General features: G+C 44.7%; 1 long non-coding RNA gene across 1 annotated transcript; it reads right to left on the reverse strand.

The window, feature by feature from the left end:
* Positions 1-304: 304 nt before the first annotated feature.
* LOC306664004 lies at positions 305-21,776 on the reverse strand. The gene is made up of 3 exons (XR_013764609.1): positions 20,866-21,776; positions 3,604-3,756; positions 305-544 (listed from the first exon to the last, which is right to left on the reverse strand). It is a non-coding gene; the product is annotated as an uncharacterized lncRNA (long non-coding RNA).
* Positions 21,777-22,182: the final 406 nt, after the last annotated feature.

The raw sequence follows: 22,182 nt of genomic DNA on the forward strand, positions 1-22,182 counted from the left end.
TGACACAGAGGGGTCACAGTCAGTTTGGTAAGTGTCTGAGGAATGGCACAATTCTCAATTCCATCCAGAGTTCAGCTCTTCTTTGGGCTGCAACAAGTGCCTTGCCAGCTCTGGGACTCTTTGAGCAGTGGTCTGCTGTGTCCTGGGGAGCCAGCAGCTCCTCGCTGGATCTCTGCAAAAGAGCCAGCTCTGCAGGTAGGGAGATCTTGGGAGGAGTTTGCAGTGGCCATGAGAAGAGGACTCACTGTTCTGAAAAGGATAACTATCTTCACAGAGGAGATAATCTCTCTCCCAGCAGCAAACGACGTTCTTTTCTCCTTGAGAAGCAAATGATTGGAAAGTTGGAGGCTTCCAGAGTAATCCCAGGAAAAGCAACTGGGGATTCTCAGAGTCAGCTGGAGAGGGGCTGAGTCTAGAATGCCACTGGCCATCACTTAGCATCAACTGCATCCTCAGGCAGCAGGTACTTAGTCCTACCTTCTGTGTTTCTGAAGGGTCCTCCTTCCATGGACTCCAGACAAAGTTCTGCCCAACTCTGAAGAACCTGACATGGACAATACAGAACAGACTACAAGAGCTGATAAAGTTTTTCTCCATATTTTCAAGTGGCAAATCTATACTCTCGACTGGGTTTTTTGTATGTACAGAAGTGCACACACGCACACAGGCACACGGTAGAAGACCCATCACCATGAGAAGTAGGAGGGGAGTTCAGGATGGTGATGTCCAAGAAGGCTGATCTTCTGAAAAGCTTTAGAGCCAAAAGAAAATGATCCTATCAGTTCAACTTGTTCTTATAATATTAGATTTATTTTTATTTTTATTGGTGAATTATTATTAAACCTAACAGTGGACTTTATTGTTATATATTCATAACTGCACATGATGTAACAATATGAGGGACTCAGTGGTAGGGTGCTGGCCTATCATGCATGAGGCCCTGGGTTCAATCCTCAGCACCTATAAAAATAAAATAAAGATATCGTGTCCACCTACAACTAATATATATATATATATATATTATAAAATATGTAATGTAATATAATATAATATAATATAATATAATATAATAAATAATAAAATATAATATAATAAAATATTTATATATTTGATCAGTTTCATTCTCTAGCACCTCCTTTCCCTCCCCTTGTCCTCTCATCTATTCTACTGGTCTCCCTTTGATTTTCATGAGATCTAGCCACCCATTTTTCTTTCTAGCTTCCACATTTGGGCAAAATCATATGTCCCTTGACCTTCTAAGTTTGGCTTATTTCACTCAACGTAATGTTTTCAAGTTCCATCCATTTTACTGAAATGGTATGATTTCATTTTTCTTTATAGCTGAATTAAGCATTGGATACATGTCCCATTTTCTTTATCCATCCATCCATCCACGGAGGAGCACCCTGGCTGGCTCCATAGTGTGGTTATTGTGAACTGAGCTGCTATAAGCATGGATATGCATGCGTATCACTGTAGTTTGATGACTTTAACTCTGTAAAATAAGTAAGGAGGAGAAGCATAGCTGGGTCATATGGTATACCCCTGCCTAGGAATCTCCTACTGATTTCCATAGTAGTTGAACTAATTTACGACCCCACCAAGAGTGTGTAAGATGTGACCACAGAATCACTAGCAGTTGTAGTTATTCTTTTGATAATACCTTTTTCACTTATTACTCTCAATATACTAAATATACTCAGTGTACTCAACATACTTGCTTTTAAGTAGGATGATGTGGCCTTAGGAGGAATTCTCTCATGCCAGGGCTTTTCCCTAGGGTCATTCATCTTCATAGGAAAAACAGTGATAACTTCACCGTGATCCTGGTCATGTGCCCCCGCAAGCAATTTGCGCCTTCGGAACCTTGTGGCACGTTTTAGTTTTATTCTCATTACCCAAAAGGAAAAGAGCATAACCTGCCTCGAGCCCCAAAGCCTGGGGCTGTAGGCTCCCTAAGCTCTGGGAAGGCTCTGCCACATGCTCTGCATGCCCAGGACAAGCTCCAAGCTCCGTGTGCCAGGACCACTGAGTCAGGAGCATGTGTCCCCACTGCCACCTTCCCTGCTGGCTGCAGGCTGCCCACCCCAACTCCCAGCCTCAGATAGGGAGTTTTCTGGTTGTGACGGCCAGCTGGAGTGTGCAATATGACCCTGGCACACACAGGGCAGGAAGGGAAGCCACCCAGCGACATGCTCAGGAGGTACCAGGGGACAAGCCCGGGGAAGGAGGTGCTCTGCCTCCTGGCTAGGGCACACAGAGCGGGCAGAGTCCAGCGCCCTGCAGGCTGTGCTCTGTCACTTCCCCTCAGAAGCAGCCGTGCCCGTTCTCATCCTTTTCCGACTGGAGACGGTGTCTGAAGCTGAGCACGGGGCTGATTCCCCAGGCCTGCCCTGCGTCTGAGTGGCCGTTAACCTTCTCCTCCAGTAGCTCCCCAAGCTGGTCGCCAGTCAGGGGTAAGGATGATCTCTGAATTTCCTCTGCCCTTTTCCTTCCTGACTGTGAACTGAGGCCCTTCCTGGACAACCCCGCCCCTCTCTGGGCAGGGCCTGCTCTGAGACCTGTTTCTCGAGTCCCCTCCTGTAACCTCCTCATCTCCTCTCCTGTCCCAGGGAGCAGTCTCCATAAGAGGGAAGATCCATCAAGGGTTGGATCCCAAGAAGGGGCTCCCTCTTCCTGCACTGAGGATGCATTCTAGACCACGGTAGGGGCACAGGTTTCTGCACATTTGGGATGACTGTGAGCTTTGTGGATTCCAGGAGGCCACGCTCCTGGTGAGTGGTAGAGCTGTGTTCCAGGAAAAGGTCACCCCCCCCCCCCCCCCCCCCCACACACCACTGCAAGCAGGAGAACGAAACGGATGGCTGTCTTGCATTTGGACATTACCATCAGTAGTGCACATGTAAAAAGCATACAAAATAATTTTGTTCTTATACACATTTTCTCCCATTGTTCTTTTTGTCTGTTTTTTTTTTTTTTCTTTCTGTTTTTTTCCCTTCTAAAGTGGCCAATTTAGGGTCACAATAGAAATCAAATGCATCTGTGAACGTCTAAATTTACTTTAAACCGATTCGGCAGAAGGTGGCTTCACTAACCCTTATAGAAGCAATATTCCCACCCCCCTTTTATTCCTTAAAAGTGCTTATCAAGATGAATGAGAACAGTGGTGTGTAATTTCAAAGATGAAATTGCTTTTCTCCCCAGCTTTCCCTCGGTGTGTTCAAGGTCACCATGACGAGGAGTCGCCCAGGCCTTCCGCTGGGCTTGTGTCAGGCCACACTGTGCTCTCGGGGAAGGAGTGTGGCTGTGGACTGTGTTTGATTTTTCCTCTCAGAAGAGGGTGTGAAATTCCTACTCACTCACACGTTGTTGGGTAGAGCTGAGCTGCCAAAGGATTCAAGGGCACCCGTTGCCCTACATCCCCAGCAGCTTTCCTGGCCACAGATGCTCAAGTGTCCCAGGGAGGAGGCCCGTCCTCTGGCATGAGGGAGAGAAGCAGGTGCATCCCACGGTCAGCTCCCACCCGACAGTCCACTGAGTAGACGCACAGGACTCCTCCCCCGAACTGAATATGATGTAAATTTTAACAAAACAGCAAATCACTGTGTCCTGCTTTTGCTATCCCACACCGAAAAGTACCATCTTGCTGGAAGCTATCATCTGAAGAGCCACGTTTGATAATCTTCCCAGCACCTCAGCATTCTCGAGTATGAATGTGGTCAACAGCCTCAGATCGCCATCACAGCGTATTTGCCTCTGTAGAGAAAACACACGGGTGGGTGGTTACTTACTGGGACCAATCAGTAGCTCCACATATCATTTTTCTTAGATTAAAATGATGACAATATTCTCAGATAAACCTGCCTTTATAAACGTTTCAAATTATTGAGAAATGTTTAAAAATATGTTAACTGTTGAATAATAATTTTATAAAATGCAAAGAAATTATGACAATTATTTTGCTATTTCCACAAAAGTCTCCTTTCCACATAATTGGAACAAAATTTCTGAGAATTTGAAGGAAAGAATTTGACAGTGCCTCGGTTGATACTAACATGCTTAGACTAGTTACCTGGGCCTCAGCAGGAGAGAGCTCTTTGCAACTGTTTAACTTTTCTGCTGCTGCTGCTAAAAAACCCAACAAGAGCAATTTTAGAAGAGGAAAAGTTTATTTGGGGGCTCACGGTTTCAGAGGTCTTCGTCCATACAAGGTTGACTCCATTCCTTGGGTGGGAGGAAGAGTATGGTGGAAGGAAGCAGCTCACATGACGAACAAGAGGCAGAGAGAGGATCCACTGGCCAATACAAAGTATGTACCCCAAAGCCACGCCCCCAATGCCCACCCTCTCCAGCCACACCCTACCTGCCTCCAGTTACCTACCACTCAGTTAATCTCTGGTGAGGAATTAATGCACTGATTGGTTTAAGGCTCTCACAACCCAATCATTTCTTCTCTGAGCCTGCTTGCGTTGTCTCACACATGAGCTTTTGGGGGACACCTCACATTCAAGCTGTAACAGCAACACAGGGGAAAAGGTTGGGGCCCGGTGAAGGGCAGTGTGGGATTCAAACAGGACTTCTCAAATCCACCCAGTTATGCCCTCCCCGTCACATGGCTTCCTGGAGTGGGACAGGGGCAGCGTGCTGTGGGGAAGCACTACTGGGCTCACAGCCACAGCTTCTTCTGAGGCATGCAAAGGTCAGGCCACAGCAGCTGCGAGGCCCCTACCCTTCAGCCTCTAGAGACAGGGTCAAGAACTGTCAGGCTTGTCCCTCCTCCATGCCTGGTTGGCATGAACATTTTTTTACAGGTTAAATTGGTTGCTGTGGTTTTCATCCCATCCCACAAGCTTTCAGTAAGTTTTGGGACACCATGAGGGTCTGTGACTTCAACAGAAAACTCAAGGCAAAAACATACAGAACACAGAATTAAAACACCGCTGCCAAAGCCTCCTATCACACTAAAGCTGCAAAGTGCCCTTGTGTCCCACACAGAGGCCATTGCTATCTGACCCAGTCTTGGTCGGAACTAAGCTTTATGGAAGAAGTAGTCAAGATATGCCTTTGTTTAATTGCCCCTGGACTGGAAGTCTGATGGAGCCTTGCCCTTGGTACAGGCATCTTCTATGACTGGTCTGTCCAGTCCTGCACTCTCTTTCTATGGGTTGTTTCTTCTTGTTGATGTGCGAGGATGATGCAGGAACTGTCAACGAATCCGGGTTGCTTTTGTGTCAAGTCTCTTTCTCAGTCACCTGCTTGACTGTTAACTTTGGTTCAGCTGCTTTTTAAAAAATTTTATTTGTTCTAATTAGTTACATATGACAGTAGAGTGCATTTATGCACTTGGATAAATCATACATAAATGGGGTACGATTTCTCCTTTTCCTGATTGTACATATTGTAGACCCACATCAGTCGTGTACATGAAGCAGTAATGTCTGTTTCACTTTGCTGTCCTTCCTACCTCACACCCACTCCCCTCCCTTCACTCCCCTCTACCTAATGTAAAGTAACTCTATTCTTCCATCGCAACCCCTGCCTTATTGTGAATTAGCACTATAAGGCTGATTTCACTTAGCATGATATTCTCCAACTGCAAAATGCCATAATTTCATTTGTCTTTAAAGTGACTAATATTTCATTGGAGATTTTCTTTATCCATTCATCTGTTGAAGGGCACCTAGGTTGGTTCCATAGTTCAGCTATTGTGAACTGAGCTGCTGTAAACATTGATGTGACTGTGTCACTGTAGTATGTGGATTTTAAGTCCCTTGTGTATAAACCAAGGAGTGGGATAACTGGGTCAAATGGTGGTTCCATTCCAAATTTTCTGAGAAATCTCCATGCTGCTTTCCAGAGTGACTGCACCAATTTGCAGTCCCACCACAATGTATGAGTGGGTCTTTCTCAGGAACTGAGGAGACACTTCACAGAAGAAATACAATTGATCAAAGAATACATAGTTCAGTTGCTTTTATCAGAGGTAGGTAGGTCTTTTTCATATTGTGGGGGAGGAGAGGATAATTAGAAATCTTTAGTAGGTAACCACCCGAGTGCCAAGAACATACTTTTCATTATTTCAATAAATATTAATCAAAGTATTATGTGTGCCAAATATAAATTGTTACTTTACAAGATAGAATATAAATTTTTGAACATAAAAATATAGAATTTGTGTTTTCATTTGCCATTTTTTCCCACAGAAAGAATGAAGAGGTTTTTAAGAGTCCTTTTTTTTTCCATAAAATACTAGTCAATTGAAAGAGCATCATTTATTGGAAACACCAACTTTCCCAAGAGGTGAAAGATCATTTCTGTCAAACTTCAGATGTGCACAGATAATCTACTTTAGAAGGTCAGTCTGTTCTTATCTCACCATCTGTTGCTGTCAATACCCTACCTTACCATTTTAATTTTAGCTGGAAAATGCATTTTGCTCTCTGATAAGTCACAGGATCCTCTTTATACTTCCTTCCATAATTTTCATTCTTATCTTTGCACATTTCTTTTCTGGATGTTTCAAAATTATTACTGTTGTGTTTTCAAAAACACAGTGAAATTTTATTTAGAAGTTATGAAATTTATGAACGGGGTAGGCAAAACTTGCAATCTTAATGAGATGTACACTTACCATCCAAGAAACAGCTGTTTTTCAGTATATACATCAAATGTTTGTACACACCACGGGTTTTAAATCCATTAGAGAAAACTACAGCGGAGTGCCAACATCATATAAACATTATATTTTCAACTGGCAGAGAAATCAGGTCATCAGCCTTTCAGGCTCTGGCCAGGGGCTGGCCTCTGTGTGCCTTCCTGTCCATCAGCTGGGAGAGCTGCAGGTGGGTGGCTCACACTCTCCCTTCCCGTCTCCATCCACCCACAATCAGTGGCGTGGGTTCTGAGGCTTCTGGTCCTGAGAGTTTGGAGCCTGTCGCCCTCTAGGGAAAGGGGCGTCCCATCTCCCACTGCCTGCGGGTCCTGGGGCTTCCTGTCATTCGGGTAAGCCAGGCCTCGCCCCTCGGGCCACGCCCTCCACCTTTCCTTTCCTTCATGGTTTTGTCTCCGGGCTCCTTCTGTGGGTGAGCTTTGGTTATGTCGTTCCCGGTCCTTACGTTTACTATCTGATACGGATTAGATTTTGTATTCGATATGATGTCTAATAAATGTCATCACGTTCGTCTCTTAGCAGAGAGAACGCAATGTCGCCGTCGAATCACAGACAGGACAAGGTCCTGATGAAGCTCCTTGAGGGAAACAGGCCCAGGACCCCTTCCCTTCCCCAGCTGGCCGCAGCCTGACTGCACCTTCGCGGAGTAAGATGAAGATGCTGCTGCAAAGCTGGATGGCTTCCACCCACGCCCTGTCCTCCTGGGCGGGGTCACGACTGACCCGCCCGGGCTCCCATCCAGCTAATGCAGGTGAGGGGAGGCCACACCGCCCTCCGGCCTGGCCTGCTTAGCCTCCCACTGGGGCCTCCACATTTTCCCTCCCTGGCTCTCCAGCATGGGCCTCACTGAACTGCTGTTCCTTCAGACCTTGACCGAGCGGAGACCCCTGAGATGTGCCTTCTCTAGCCGCTCGCCCTCTCCCCGTTGCTCCACGGCTCCGAGGACCCCATCCTGCATGTTTCTCACCATCGACTGCGATCCATTTCATCCTCAGAATAACCCTGTGAGGTGAGGTCGGCCTCCACACGACAGTGAGGAACCAGGGGCCACTGGGCCTTTCCCTCCAGGGCTGAATAACCAGGCCATTGCCCCTTGTCCTCAGCCACCCAGAGACATCGCGCCATCCTTCCCCTGAGCATGGTCCCTTCCGCTTTGCAGACACCTGGGGCTCCCCCACCTGCTCCCTGGGTCTCAGGCCTGGGCAGGAGCAGCCTTCCCCTGCCTCGGGTCTCCACTGAAGGATGCTCCGCAGACAGGGCTAGAGAGGACGCCTCTACCTGGAGAGATGTGGGGCAAGAGCCCTCTTAAACGCTGTTCTATAAATCACCAGGACACGTGTGTTTGACGCACGGACAGGACCCTGAAAAGACATTCAGCAATAGAGGCTCACAGAGGCTGGCTCACAGGGACGCCCACCCAGCATGTCCCTGAAACAAGAGCAAGCATGAGGTCCAAAAGGGCGGGCCCTCAGCGACCCCGCGGAAAATGCCCTTCGTGACATTCGCAACGCGTGAACCAGTAAGTGGACCTTTTCTACTAATGACTACAGAGACCCGTGCAGTGTTTATAAGCAGAAGAACACAGCGCAGTGAGAAAATGCAAATGAATTCTGTGGACACACAGACAAGACCACAGACAGGACGTCTTGATTCTCATGTACAGGAAGTCAAATGTCATGTACTGACACTGCCTTATGGATTTATCTTACACCATATTATCAATCTCTAAATTGTAGAATTTTAACATTGTATGGTTAAACTTATTGTAACTTCTTTCCACCTAGAGTTCTTAAAAGTAAAGCAGACACACAAAGACAAACAAAAGACCCAGCACAGAGAAGTTCAGTGACCATCCTCAGCCTGAATGTTGTCATAGACGTCCCAGAGAGCGTCACGTAGCTGTATTTTTGGTATCCGTTTCCTGACTTTAGGTTTTTGGATATAGCACGAAGAACTACATCACCTGAAATATTTTATTCTCCATAAGCAATATGAATTCACTGGAGAAATTTTTTAAATATAGAACAATTGAACAAATAGAAAATAACACATAATTCTATCATCTACAGGAAACTCTGGTAAATATCTTGGTATTTTATGCCGATCTTTCTAGTTTTGAATATATATTGCAATCAATAGTTTTATAATTTGAGTGCTGACTTCTGACTTGCTATTATAATTATCATTTTTCAGTTTACTAAACACTATTTATGAACATAATTTTGGTATTTGTATACTATTCTATTACATGATTTCATAGTTATTTTCATTTACTATATGCAATCTTAGAGGTTCGACAATATAAGTATGAGTTATTGTTTGTTGTTACATGTGATACAATGTTTAAATTATATTTAATATACTTTTTTTTGGTACCAGGAATTGAATTCAGGGGCACTCGACCACTGAGCCCTATTTTGTCCTTTTTTTAGTGACAGGGTCTCACTGAGTTGCTTAGTGCCTCACTTTTGCTGAGGCTGGCTTTGAACCTGGGGTCCTCCTGACTCAGCCTCCCAAGCCACTGGGATTACAGGCATGCACCACCATAACTTTCTATGAGATTAATCAATTTAAAGGTGGAAGTACTGGCTCCAAGTTGCTAAATATCTTTTTGGGGTTTCCCTGTCTGTGCATCCAAACATGTTTGTAGTGATTTATAGAATCAGTGTTTAAGAGAGCTCTTGCCCCACATCTTAAATGAAATATCTTTCACAATGTGTTCTGAAACCTTATGCAAGGGCCTGGGTTCCATCCCCAGTATCACACCCCCACAAAATGGGGAAGGAGAATAGCACAAAGGTCTAGATGGAAGGGATTTGCTACCAAAACAAACAAAGAAGATCCTGCATACCACAGTGAAACATTAAACAATCATGAAAAGTGATGACACTGTTGTATGTGAATGGCATGGTGAAATGGTGAAACGGGTATATTAAATGGAAAAAGTGCAAGTTTCTAAAGTGCATTTGGATGTAGTCCCAGTTTTGCCTAAAAAGTACACTAAAATATAGATATGTATATATATTTTCTTTTTGTGTATTTATGTGCATATGTGTGTATAGATGTGTGTATAAGTGTATGTGTGTACACATGATTGTGTACAATGAAGAAGATATTAAATATTAATGTTAGTATTCCAGCATTCAGAGGCAAAAAAGACATAAGTAGGTTAGCCATAGACCAAGCCTCATAATTGGGATGTTGTTGCATTGAGTTTCATCACTACTTATAAACAATATGGAGTATTTTAGATACAATGTAACATCTAGTAGTGACCTTTCATGTACATGAGGAGAAAACTGGCTTTGAGACCTCAGTTCTCCGCCCCCTTCTCCAATGTACAAGAGCACCTTGTTCTGATTAATGCTCCCTATGGAACAGTCAAACATTTCTTTGGTTCAATATTGGTGGTGAAACCTGCTTATCACCTGCTACCAACCAATTTTCTATGCTATTTTTGGACATGTCAAAAATCAAGATTAAGAATTCTAGCAATTTGTTTCAGATATTCACATTCTCTTTCTCTCTCTCTCTCTCTCTCTCTGTCTCTGAAGATTAGGAAACTGAGCACCTTCAGAACTCAAGTATTGTAATATTACCCTGCCACCTAGGGGTACTGCCACGGAAATTTAAGTATGCACAGGAAAAAGAGGTTTAGGGTATTGGCCAAAATACGGAAATTCCATCAGTGACGTTTATAAGGGACATCTGTTCCTGTATATTTACATTTTGTTGTCTTTCATAATAGTCTATGTTGGTAAAACCAAGTGAAAATGGTGTGTTGGGAATCAGCAAGATGCCCTCTTCAGGACTCGGGTGCAGAAGGAGAAGCTGGAGAAGACTGAGCACCAGCATGTGGTGGCCCCATCTTGGCGTGGGCTTCCCCAGCCCTGGAAGCCTTGCGGACTGTTCTGGTTCCTGAGTACGAAGCACCTGGTGATGGATCTCTCTGGGGAGTGCTCAGCAGCCAGCACTTTGGAGGTGGGTGGTGGATGCAGCCCACTACAATGGGCTCTGCAAGTCAGATTGACCTCCGTATTCAGGCCAAGGAGGGCAATGGCAGATGGTCAGCCACACTGCCCACCTGGCAAGCTTGTCTTCAGAAGGTACCCAGCATTATTTTCTTGTCCTCTGAAGACAAGCTTTTTCTATAAAATTTACCAAAGTGAAAAAGCTAAATATTCAACCTGAAAATAATTTCTACATAGTCAGTGAACATGGAAGTTTTGCCTTTAGGGATCTAAGAACCAAGACAGATTCAGGGAAACAGAGAATGTATAAACAGAACAGATATTGGGATTTGTGGAGAAGCACACTTTGCAATTATTTAATGTTAAGGAAACAATGGCGCTGAACTTTGCTTTGAAAATGAACCTTGGTGAACTGCTGGGATTTCTCCTTGTCTAGGATCTAGACACTGGAGGGAGGCGGGCAGAGGGCTCCTGCCATCCCGCCTGACTTGCCACTCCTCTGTTCTGCTGGCAGGGAGAGAACAACACAGCCAAACGCAGGAGACAAGTTAATCACCTGGGTGCTCAAAGTCTCCTAGAAATCAAGGGAGGAAGAGAAGCAGAGAACGCGCCTCCTAATCCTGTTTGCACAGTTATTTGGCCCCATGGATGGCCAGTTGTTCCCTGGCCTCGAGAAACCATAATCACTCTCTGTAATGAGAGAGAGAGTGATTAACAGAGGAGAGCGCTCCCTTTCCAAATGCCAGGGAAATCCACACCACACGTTTCTTCTATTTCTTCTTCTGAGGCAGTGCGAGGAAGCGGGAAGATGTAACCAGTCAGGGTTTTGCTTAGCTCGGGGCCTCTCTGCGCGGTGACAGGCCTTTGTTCCTGCGCAGAGAGCTCTAATTACACCCTCTGCAGTCAGCCCAAGTCAGAGAGCCATGCAAATGCCAGGTGCGGCCTCTCTTCTCCCATCATCTGTCTCTTTCCAGGCGCATCACTTTCGGGAAGGTGGGGCCTCTTTGTTTGGAGTTGAAAACGCTGTTCCTTCATCGCCTTCTTTCTCTTACCAGTTGTGCTCCCAATCTCCTTCCTGTTTGGGGGCTGAGTAAGTGCGCCTTTGACTGTTCGCTGTGTACGCTGACACTTGAATTCAGAAGCTGAGGACGAGGGCGCTGACTGCATTCTGGTTGGGAGCCTCGGATGGTGTGTGGGCATCTCAGCGTGGCGTGGCCTGGGGACCCCGGACACCACGTGGAAGGCAGTGCCCGCACTTCCCGATTTCAAACCCAATGCGGGGACCACCTAGTTGTGCCTCCTCCACGCGGACTTTTTAGAGGGATATAATTTGTGCTTTTTAATTTAGGTTATTGTAATAATACTCTAAATGCAAGTTGTCCGATAACCAGGTTCAGCATAATCCCAGGTGTTGGATTAGTTAAGGAAAGAACATTGAGAGGCCCTCTATAATATTTCGTTCTGATAGGAGTCTCCTTAACCATTCCTTTCAATTTTAGGTTTCCTACTGTCAGTCTTGACAGTGACACTATTCTAAAGGGATGTTGTTCTGGGGGGAGATTCGAGTCTTCCATATTATTTAGGATGATACAAATAGAAATCACCTGGAGTTGCCTTAAATTTTTCAAAGTTGATATATTAAAAGTAATTTTTCTATAAAATGTTCATGTGTTAAATAAGAATCATGAATAGGAAGTGACAAGGACTTTAAAGAGTAAAACATTCAAATTATATAAGGTCAAATAGAAATTATTGCCTGTGCCATGATTTGATATTTACTAGTATGGAAAAAAGTTTCCTATTCCAAGCACTCATTTAGATAAAAGATAATTGAGTATATAATTTGTAAACAGTACTTAAACTTTTTGAAAACGGAGGACCTATGTGTATTTTAAGTAAACTTATAGATGAGGACTAGTACATCTTTGAATAAATATGTAATAATCTGTCAGATTCCAAGTGATGTCATCCCATGCACAGCACATACTACTTTAACATGCTCAGTTCCTGACCTACACAACATACGGAGAGCAGTGACATCTTCTAGGCTGCCCTTGACCACAAAGTGGACCTACTTGATTTTTATTTTAAGAATTAAATCTCAACTATAACTCACATTATAAAATATCCTAAACAAGGAAGCTCAGTGATCTTTATGTTGCCGTTGTATTTGATCCCCGTGTGTTGTTTAATGAATGGTCACCGTTGACATGAATCATTTTCCTTAAGGTGGCGATCTCCTGCCTTGGCCTGTCTGGTTTGCATCCTCAGCCTTGAGGTGCCAGGTGGGATCTTGGGACATGTCAAAGTAGGGTGCAGAGGAAGGGCTGTGGATCCCAAGGTCCTTACAAAGGTCAGCGAGGGCCTCTCCGTGGTCATGGGATACTACCTTTGCACTATCTGATAAAGCCAGATTCCCCAAACCAAAGGCCCTTAGCTCAGTGGAGGGCAGGAGATGCCTTCAAATCATACAGCCTTGGGCCACTTCCCTGCGTCAAGATGCACACTCAAGGGCACAGACTTCATCAAAGCAGCCAACGTTCACTGGTTTTGTAAACTGAAAACCCTCAGGAAGAACTAAAAGTCTGTGCGTGGTGATGGCGGGAGAAGGCCAGGCCAGACCCCGGCCTTCCAGGTGTTGGGGAGATGTTCTGGCACACTACCTGTGGTCCTGGGACCGCTGCGCTGTGGAGCTGAGCAGGAGCACCTGCACCCAGCACCTCCACTGGCCCGCAGGACCCGCTGCCTGGGTCATGTGTCCCCATCGCCAGCCCCTTTGACAGAGCCTGTGGGGGTCCTTTGCTCTAATTCCACGTTAGGTGAGTTGGATGGAAAAAACCATTGGCATTTTAGCCATTTTTCAAGGTAACACTCGAGCATCAGAAATCGATGACTTCTTTCCTGTGACTAAAATTCCCATTGCCCACCATTTGAAGTGCTCCAGAGCCTTCCTGAATGTGAATGTGTAGGTGGTTTTTAAAAATAGACAATGTGGCCAAGGGACACCTTTGTGAACCATTTTGTCTTACAGTTTTGTGGTTTTCTCCCCTAGAAGATAAATTACTAATGAATTGGAGTGAAAGTAAGAGAAATTAAACAGTGTATGTCATTTAATTCTGCTGCTGAAGGAGGTGAATAATGATGCTTATTGCAAATTCAAAAGCAAAAATGGAAAAAAGAAAGAGCAAGAAGAGAGTAGGAAGGAAGGGGGAGAGGAAGGAGAGAGGAGGAAGAGGAAGAAGAGGAGGAGGCAGAAGAGGAGAAGGGGAGGAGGAGGAAGAAACCTCAGGTGAGGAAGTAAGCTGAGCACCTGCCCAGGGCCACACAGCTGTGCAGCGTGGAACTTGGTCAGAACCCAAGCTCAGCTCTGCAGCCAGATCATAACCACTGATAGCTGAAATCCATCCTGGCACTTGGTCAAGGCTGTGGCAGAGCTGCCCCCTGGTTGTCCTCAGGGTGGTCACGCCTAGTAGGGGACTAAGTTGCAGGTCAGCTGTGATAAGTGCATGAGGTAGGTGTTCAAGGTCTCACTTGCACTGTCCATGGGTCGCAGAGATTCCTGATGAATGTGCACATGCGCGTGTTTGAGTGTGTGAGTGTGATGCTCATGTGCTCTTAAATCTAAAACTCCCACCTACCCTTCCACAAGGTGGGAACTGCATGTACACAGGGACAGCAAGCACGAGTACAGAGGATATGCAGAGGAACAAGTGGATGCTGAAATACTGTTTCAAGTACCGCCACGGAACGACTTTTAATCACGATTTCTCATCTCCTCTGCTATTGCCATCCCAGCTGTTATTTGTATACTTATTGTGCTCTCTTCCTCCCGTGAGAGTGTGAGATTATTTAGTTCAGGGACTGAGAATTACCAAGTTTTATACTCTGTAGTTCAATGTGTCACACACAGTGGGCACAAAATAAATATTGGCTGAATGCAATTAAGCTGACTTTGACTGCAGGGCATCGTAACTCTTTGTTCATTTTAGAAGTGTTGAATTGCAGGCAAGACTTGTTTTGCAGGGTTGGTATTAATGAGAATACCGGCCTATCTGTGACGCTCAGTTAGATTCACAGCCAAACTGTCTTTTTCCCAAGCGATGAGCTCACAGGAGACAATACAACCAAACTCAACCAGAAGTTCTCAGAACACTCTGTGGGCCAGAGGTTCCTTGGGGATTGGATAATGCATGGTATTAAAATAGATGATGGACCAAACATATTTCAGGAAGAGAAGGTAGTCTTTGAAGGGAAATTTGTGACTTCAGATGCAGATGACAGAAGAGCCACAAATGCAGGTGGCAAAGTTTGGAAAATTAACCATTAATAACTGTTTCAATATCGTGTCCCCCTCCTGAGACGGTGGTGCAGCAAGAACGTGATATCTTTTCACTCACCCCACATCTTTATTAGATCTGTTAGTGCACAGATTAAAATCTTTAATGCTCTCGCCGTGGCACTTCTTAAGGACACCTACGCAGGGCAGCAGCACACGGCCCTCTGATGTCAAAGGCTGCTATTAACTAGATAAAGCTGGTCCAGCCCTTATGAGTCCAGTCTTGTCTTCTGGCAAGCTCACGCCTCAGCATGGAAGGCTGAACTCTCTCACCCCTGTTTGATTTCCAAGTCAAGCAGGGTTTATGTGTAAGCCCTCTGGCATCAAGCTGGAGTGGAGGGGCCTCTATCTGTGCTGAGCGTTAAAACAAGACAGGTCTTTAGATTGATTGGACTGCAGAATGGGGGAGCCTCGTGTATGTGTCTGTGTGTGTGTGTGTGTGTGTGTGTGTGTGTGTGTGTGTCCCCTCAGGAAACTCCACTTGGTCTTTCTGTGTCAGCGGACCCTGGTGACCATCCCACAAAAAGACCCACTCAGAGTTGGTGCACTTCATTATCAAAATAATGTTGACAAATTCAAATGCACAAAGAGAAGAAAAAATGATAAAGGAGCTGGGAGGATTGATTTATGGGAAAGAATGAACAGAACTGCAGATAATACCGAATTGCATTTTGTCTGTCTTATGTAATGCTTTCAGGGAATTCTAAACAGGGATGTTGGCAGAACTCAGAGGGAAAAAAAATCTGGAAAACAGTGAAGGGCTGAACCTTAGCATGAAAACTTAGAAGAAAGTGAAAAGAAAATAGAGAAGAACAGCATTTGATGAGATAAAATGGGAAACATCTCATTTCAGACTACAATTCATTAAGGAATAAATCCATTGCTGGAAGACCTGGGAGAAGAGCTATTACAGAGCATTAGTCTATGGGAAAATGAATGAGCATTACACGTTCACACTGCAAAAAGCCCTCAACCATAAATATGTGATTGATGTAAGCCCACCTGAGAGAGTGGGAAGGGTCTAAGGAGTGGGAAACTTGGGACACTGAATCCCATACGAAACTCTCAGCCACAGAGGGAATGCGGGGTCGTCATTTTCCCTTTCTCACCTCCACATTTTATTATAGAGGGTAACTATCCGACAGTCCGGACCCTGGGAGTTAAGTAAATATCAACTGGGGCCTGATATTTACTGACTTCGTGAAACAAAGGAAAATCCTATTTACCTATTGAAATGCCAGGCCAGGTCAGCACACTCGTTTACGTTTAACAAAAGTTCACAGTGCTTTGTAATAATTTATCATAATTTTTCTCCAAAGAGCCCTGCCTTTTCCATCCTTTTAGACCCTCTCTTATGAGCTGAGTCAGGTCCAAACTGCTTTGCCAAAGCGCCCACTGCTTCTCAAGTGACATGGCTGGTCACCAATTTTTTAAGGGCAGGCAGGAAAGTGATTGTCCAACTGTTGCAACGTCAGGGATTCTATTTGCAACTAAGAGCCTTGAAAATAATTAAAATTGCTTTGGACTTTATGTGTTTTGAACGTAAACACTCAATTGACAGTGTGCAAAAACGAGGGGTCTGTTGTATTTTTAGAAGATTGGAGCTTGAAGATGGGATTCAGGAGGTTGTCTTAGAACACAGACTGTGGGATATTGCGATTTGGGGGAATTCCTGATATTTGATATGCTTAACAAAATCAAAACCTGTCACAAAATGCAGGTATGGAAGTGCGAAAAGAAAAAAGCACATGTTCTTCCCCAAGTTAAAAAGAAACAACTCAAACTACCCTCCCAACAGTTTTTCCAAGTAACCAATTTCATTATAAAAAGATGATTTTGAGATTTTCAGATTAGTATCGAATTTCCTCCTAAATGAGGATTTATACTGAAGGGACCCATTTCAGAACACTTATTTTTATCAGAAATCAAAAGAAAATTCATATGTTGCAACATTCTTTAGAAATCAGCTTCACAGGAAATGTTTTCCCTCTCTGGAAAGGCTGGGGCTGGCTCCATCTGTGAACTGCTGCTGTTCCCGTCCGTGTGGAATGACGAGTGGCCCGTGGAAGATGTCCAGTGATGGCTTACCTGGGTGACAGCGTGATCATGCTCCTATTTAGCATTATGGAGCAGCCTGCAAATGCCTGCACTGGGCTTATCTTGACTTCACCGGGAGCCACTGCACTTCTGTAGAAGTCAGAGGTCAGGACGGCTCCCCTCCTTGCCTGTGCAGCTGATGTCAGAACGTCCCTGCTCCTTGCTCATCACTACCTTCTGATTAACCCCTACCCACCCTTCGCCACTGTCCATGCAGCATATTTTTCTCTCTGAGGATAGAGACATACATCGCCCTTTAGTGAGAAGGAGGCCGTTTCTAAACTAGCAAAAGGAAATCACGCAAATGCTTTTCTTCCTTGTACAAGGAAAATCGACCTTATTTTCCCTGTACTCAGCAGAGGCATGGTCATGGCCTTAAATGCCAAGGCCAAAAGAAAAGATTTGAGGACCACTTTTCCAAACATGATTCTAAAAAAATAAAATCACAAAGTAACTGCAGTGGATCATTTCTCTGGAGCGTCTGACTTTGTTCAAAGTAAGCAGAGGATGGCAGGAAGTAAGGATTGCTGGGAAGTGACAGGCTGAGGCACAGGGGAAGGAGCATTTGCAGGAAGGAGAGGCCACTGTGGAGCTGGCCACATGGCACTGTACACGGGAGGCTGGCTGGAATTCCAGCCGCCTGCAGCCCCATCACACATTTGGACAGACAGCACCAGGACACTGTGTCTCGTTTGTGGCCACGTTGCCTCATTCCCAGACAGCAAGAGCAAAACTCCCTCAAGCTTCTCTTCCACCTTGATGAGAGGAAAACCCAGCTGCCTCAGCATTTCGCTTGGTCACTGTTTAACTGCTCAGGGTCAGAGCAGAGGCTGCAGGGGCCATGGCTCCAGGACCTATCCTGCAGCCGGACCTGCCTGTGAGGCCCGGGGCCCGCGTGGAGCTCCCATTGCAGCCTGGCTCCTAACCCGCATCTGGTTTTCACCTGGAAGGGAGTAACTGGGGTCGGAGGCATCTGCTAAGCCAGCCCACCCTAGGAGTGACCCCCAGGCTCCTGCGGGCTCTGCTGTCACTGGAAGCGGAAGCCTGAACAGGGGAGCTCTGCGCCCCACTGCAGGCAAGGGGCAGAGCAGCCGCCTGCATCCTCAGAGTCCTACAGCAGCAGGTGGCAGCACTGTCACGCGCAGCCAGGCCCTGCTGACAGGGACACGTCCATCCCACAGGAAGTTTCGCATGCGGAGGGTGCTCTGACCTTTTGTGAATTTATTGTCATCTCCTTGAAGGTTCCATTGTTTGCTTGTGGCAGAGTCTAGTAATTAGCGTCGCCAGCTTGGAGCGGCCTTGTCTGAATTCCACGTCCACTCCCTGTCTTGACTGCACCCACGACCTGAATTCTTCCACTCAAACTCGCCACACTGAGGTCTGAGACCACAGAGAAGCACTAACATGGCTACAGCTTAGAATCACCAGCAAACCCAAGTCCCAAGCAGTAGGAACAGACAGAGAAGACAGACAAAAAGGTGATAAAAGGTGTGTCCGGCTGAGGATGACCTTCCGATTGGGAGTGGGATAGGTCCCACAGTGTGGGGGCAGATGTGTCATCCTTATTAGTAATGATTGAGATGAAAGGCTTTGGTTCCGGTTTTCAACTGACCACTGATGACAATCAACCCACAGAAGCTGTGCGCGGAATAAGCACCTGAGTACTTTTCACATAGTGAAGGGAAAGAGCAGCTGGGATGTGGAGTGTTGAAGCAAAATGAATCCCAAGGACTTAAGGGGCAAAGTGAGAGAAAGCAGCGTCGCTCTCCCTACTGCAACTCTCTCTGGGCCAGGAGCAGGGGGCAGAGGGGATGGCAGTGTGGACCAGGTCAGGAGAGCACGGGCCAGGCTGGCCTCACAGCCATCTGTAGGGGAGACGAGGCCAGGTGACAGTGGCCCAATGAGGCCACGACATCTCCTTGAACCCGTGGCACTTTTCACTCTCCTTGTGTTTGCTCCCGTGCTAATACACACACTAGGTATTTCCAGTCCTGATTAAAACTACCTGCTTTGACAACCCACTCACGCACACTCTGCACACACACACACACACACACACACACACACACACACACACCCCTCCTGCCCTCTCCGTCTGAGTAAATTAGTAGTGATTGCTTATATATGCTTAATAGTTCACGAGGAAAACGCCTTCCATTAGGGGTACATCCAGCTGCCATCATGGAGGCCGGAAACTGACACGCCAGGCGGCAGATGGGAGCTCTGTTCAAAATGATGCCAGGGTGAAGCTCCAGGAGTCATTAAATTGGGCAGAGATTCTCATTAAACGTGTGGATTGACAGTCGGAACTAACTGTCATTTGTGGCTTCCCTACAGTCCCCCTACCCAATAATATTATTTTTTGCACCGGTGATATTATATTTAGAATAAAATTGTGAAGTTGTGACTGTTTGGTGCTTGTGACTGCCGGCTTTGTATGAAAACAGCAGATTGCTGTGTCTTTTCTCATCACCTTGCTGGGAGCAGAAGGAGGACTCCAGGAATAGTTAGAGCCAGACAGGACGCTGGTCACTGATGTTTCTAATGTGAGTCAAAATAATAGATGAAATGGACCCAGGCGGTCTGAGGCGTCGTTAGGTGCTAATTGTTCAGAATCTCGCAGCCCAGGCTTTCCACTTTCTTAGTATTTAACTCATGAGCATATTTCACCTTAACTGCAGCCAATAAATCCACATGGACAATTCCTCTTAACATCACTGCAGAAGAAGGGTCAAAAAATTAACATCTCTTGGTGCTGGGAAAAGTGACTTGATGAAGGAAAAGGACACAGTCATTACAAAAATACCGCTTCTCCTCAAAGATCTGAGGCCCCTAGGTGACACTGTTTTGCATCTTAACATAAAATATGTAATGCAGAACCTTCTGGTATTAACAGATAGCGCCGGAATACTCTGCCCTGGGCGGTTTGCAAAGATGCAAGATAGTCGCGCCTTGAGGAATGCCAAGAAAATATTTCTGCCATAAATACGGGATCCTGATCATCAATGAACAGATATTCTGGAGGCACTGTCAATATGAAATGTCATCTAGGGGCAGAGATGTTCCCCTGAATTAAAAAAAGATCATGTATATGCATCTAGGTACGTGTATTTACATATTTAAAAATGTATGCCAATGTCTGAAAAAGCAGTAGGAAATATTCCTCAAACAAACTAACCAACCAAAAACTGCCTGCAGCAGTCTTCAGAGGAGAACCTGAAGGACCTAGTTACCAGGGGGAGATCTTCTGAGCCAGGCTGCCAGGCCGCTGGGTCTGTGCCTGGGGGTCCACTTCCTGCGTAGGCACCTCCTGCAGTGGATGAAGTCTCTGCTGGAAGGAGCCGGAGAGGGACACTCCTCTAGGCGCAGAGTCTCGCACACCACACGCCTGCTCTGCAGAAGCAGTCTCTGGGTGGGCAGAAGCCCGGCTCACTGCACTGTCTTCTCTGCACGCCCAGGAGCTGGGTTTCTCTCTTAAGGCACATCCTCTAAGGCCCCAAGCGGCTATGAATTTGAAAACACTTTGTAAAGCTTTTCTCATTCTTTCACAGGGAGGATTTACTTCAGAAGGTTTCTTTGTGCCCTTTGTGTATAAATAGAGAAAGATGCAGATCCAGAGAGAAGTGATGCGGAGGCAGATAGAGACACTCTGTGAAGCCTCTCCATGTCACCTGCTGATCTGCATGTCTGCCTCTTCTGACTGTTCCCCTGAGGCAGGTAGAGGTATTCTGGTGCCTTTCGTATATCACCCTTGTCAAGCTCTTTAAGAAGTAAATGATTAAAAAATTCACCTTTGTCCTGGATCTTAACTTTCACTTGAACATTCTTTCTGAGTATAGCACAGACCAGAGGAGCAGGTGCAGTCTTAAATCAACAGAATCTTCATGATCTTGACACTCAGGATTCTGCAAGTAAAGCCAAGATCAAAAACAATACCCTCCTTTAATTATGTAAAATGTTTTGAATTCATACAGCATGAAAAAAACCAGAATACCTAAAACTGTGTTAGACAAGTAAACTTGGCAAAAAATAATTATCTAGGAGGATATGACTCAATCTTTGAAAAATCCTTGAGCTTGATTCAAAAGAATATGGAAAAACACTTGATCACACAATTTCTTATGACTTTGTGCCCATAATTGATTTTCTTTGGAATGTAGTTCACAAGAAAAAAGCTAAGAAGGAAATTAAATATATTTTCTACAGAGTTCTATTAAACATTATTTTTTTTCTTATTTATGTGGTTCAATAAATAAGAGATGAATGCATATGCTAATCCTGACATATTTAATTACTGGTAAAAATAAGATTGTTCACCAAACAGCTATGTAGCTATTTAAAAAATTAAATCCTTAAACTTCAAAAAATTTAAAATAGTTGGAGTCACACAGCACATTCTTGACTACAGTGAGTTTACTGGAAATCAGTATCCATCACCTGTGCAATACTCCAAGTATGAAAACTAAACCATATTCCTCTGAATAGCCTATATGTAGAAGACTCAATCTCGTGAAAAATGGAGATGTTTTTGTATTAAATTACAGTGTAAGCACACTATATAAAAATATATGGAATGTAGATAAAGCAATGTCCTGAGGAAAATTTATAGCATTCAAGAAAATTAAAAACAAAAGAACCTCAAAAAATTTGTAGAACTGTTACATTAAAGAAATAGAGAATAAAAGAAAGGTAATGAAAGTAAAATATGTAACAGCAGAAATCACTAGAATTAAGAACAGAAAACAGTAGATCTATAAATTAAAAAAGATTCTTATTATTATTATTATTATTATTTATATTATTATTATTTGGTACTGGAAATTGAACCCAGGGGTACTTTACCAGTAAGATACATCGCTAGACCTTGTTATTTCTTTTAAATTTTGAGATAGGGACACATTAAATTGCCAAGACTGACCTCAAATTTACACTCCTCCTGCCTCCAACTCCCATGTCACTGGGATTACAGGTGTGCACCACCATACCCAGCAAAAGCAGATTATTTTCTGAAAGTACTGGAGAATGAAATGGAGCAAATTAGATTATGTACGTGTATTATGTATAATTGTAATGCACTAATAAAAACCACAATAAAAAAGATCAATGAA

Source organism: Sciurus vulgaris (assembly GCF_902686455.1).
Source record: "Sciurus vulgaris genome assembly, chromosome: 6".
Taxonomy (NCBI): Eukaryota; Metazoa; Chordata; class Mammalia; order Rodentia; family Sciuridae; genus Sciurus; species Sciurus vulgaris.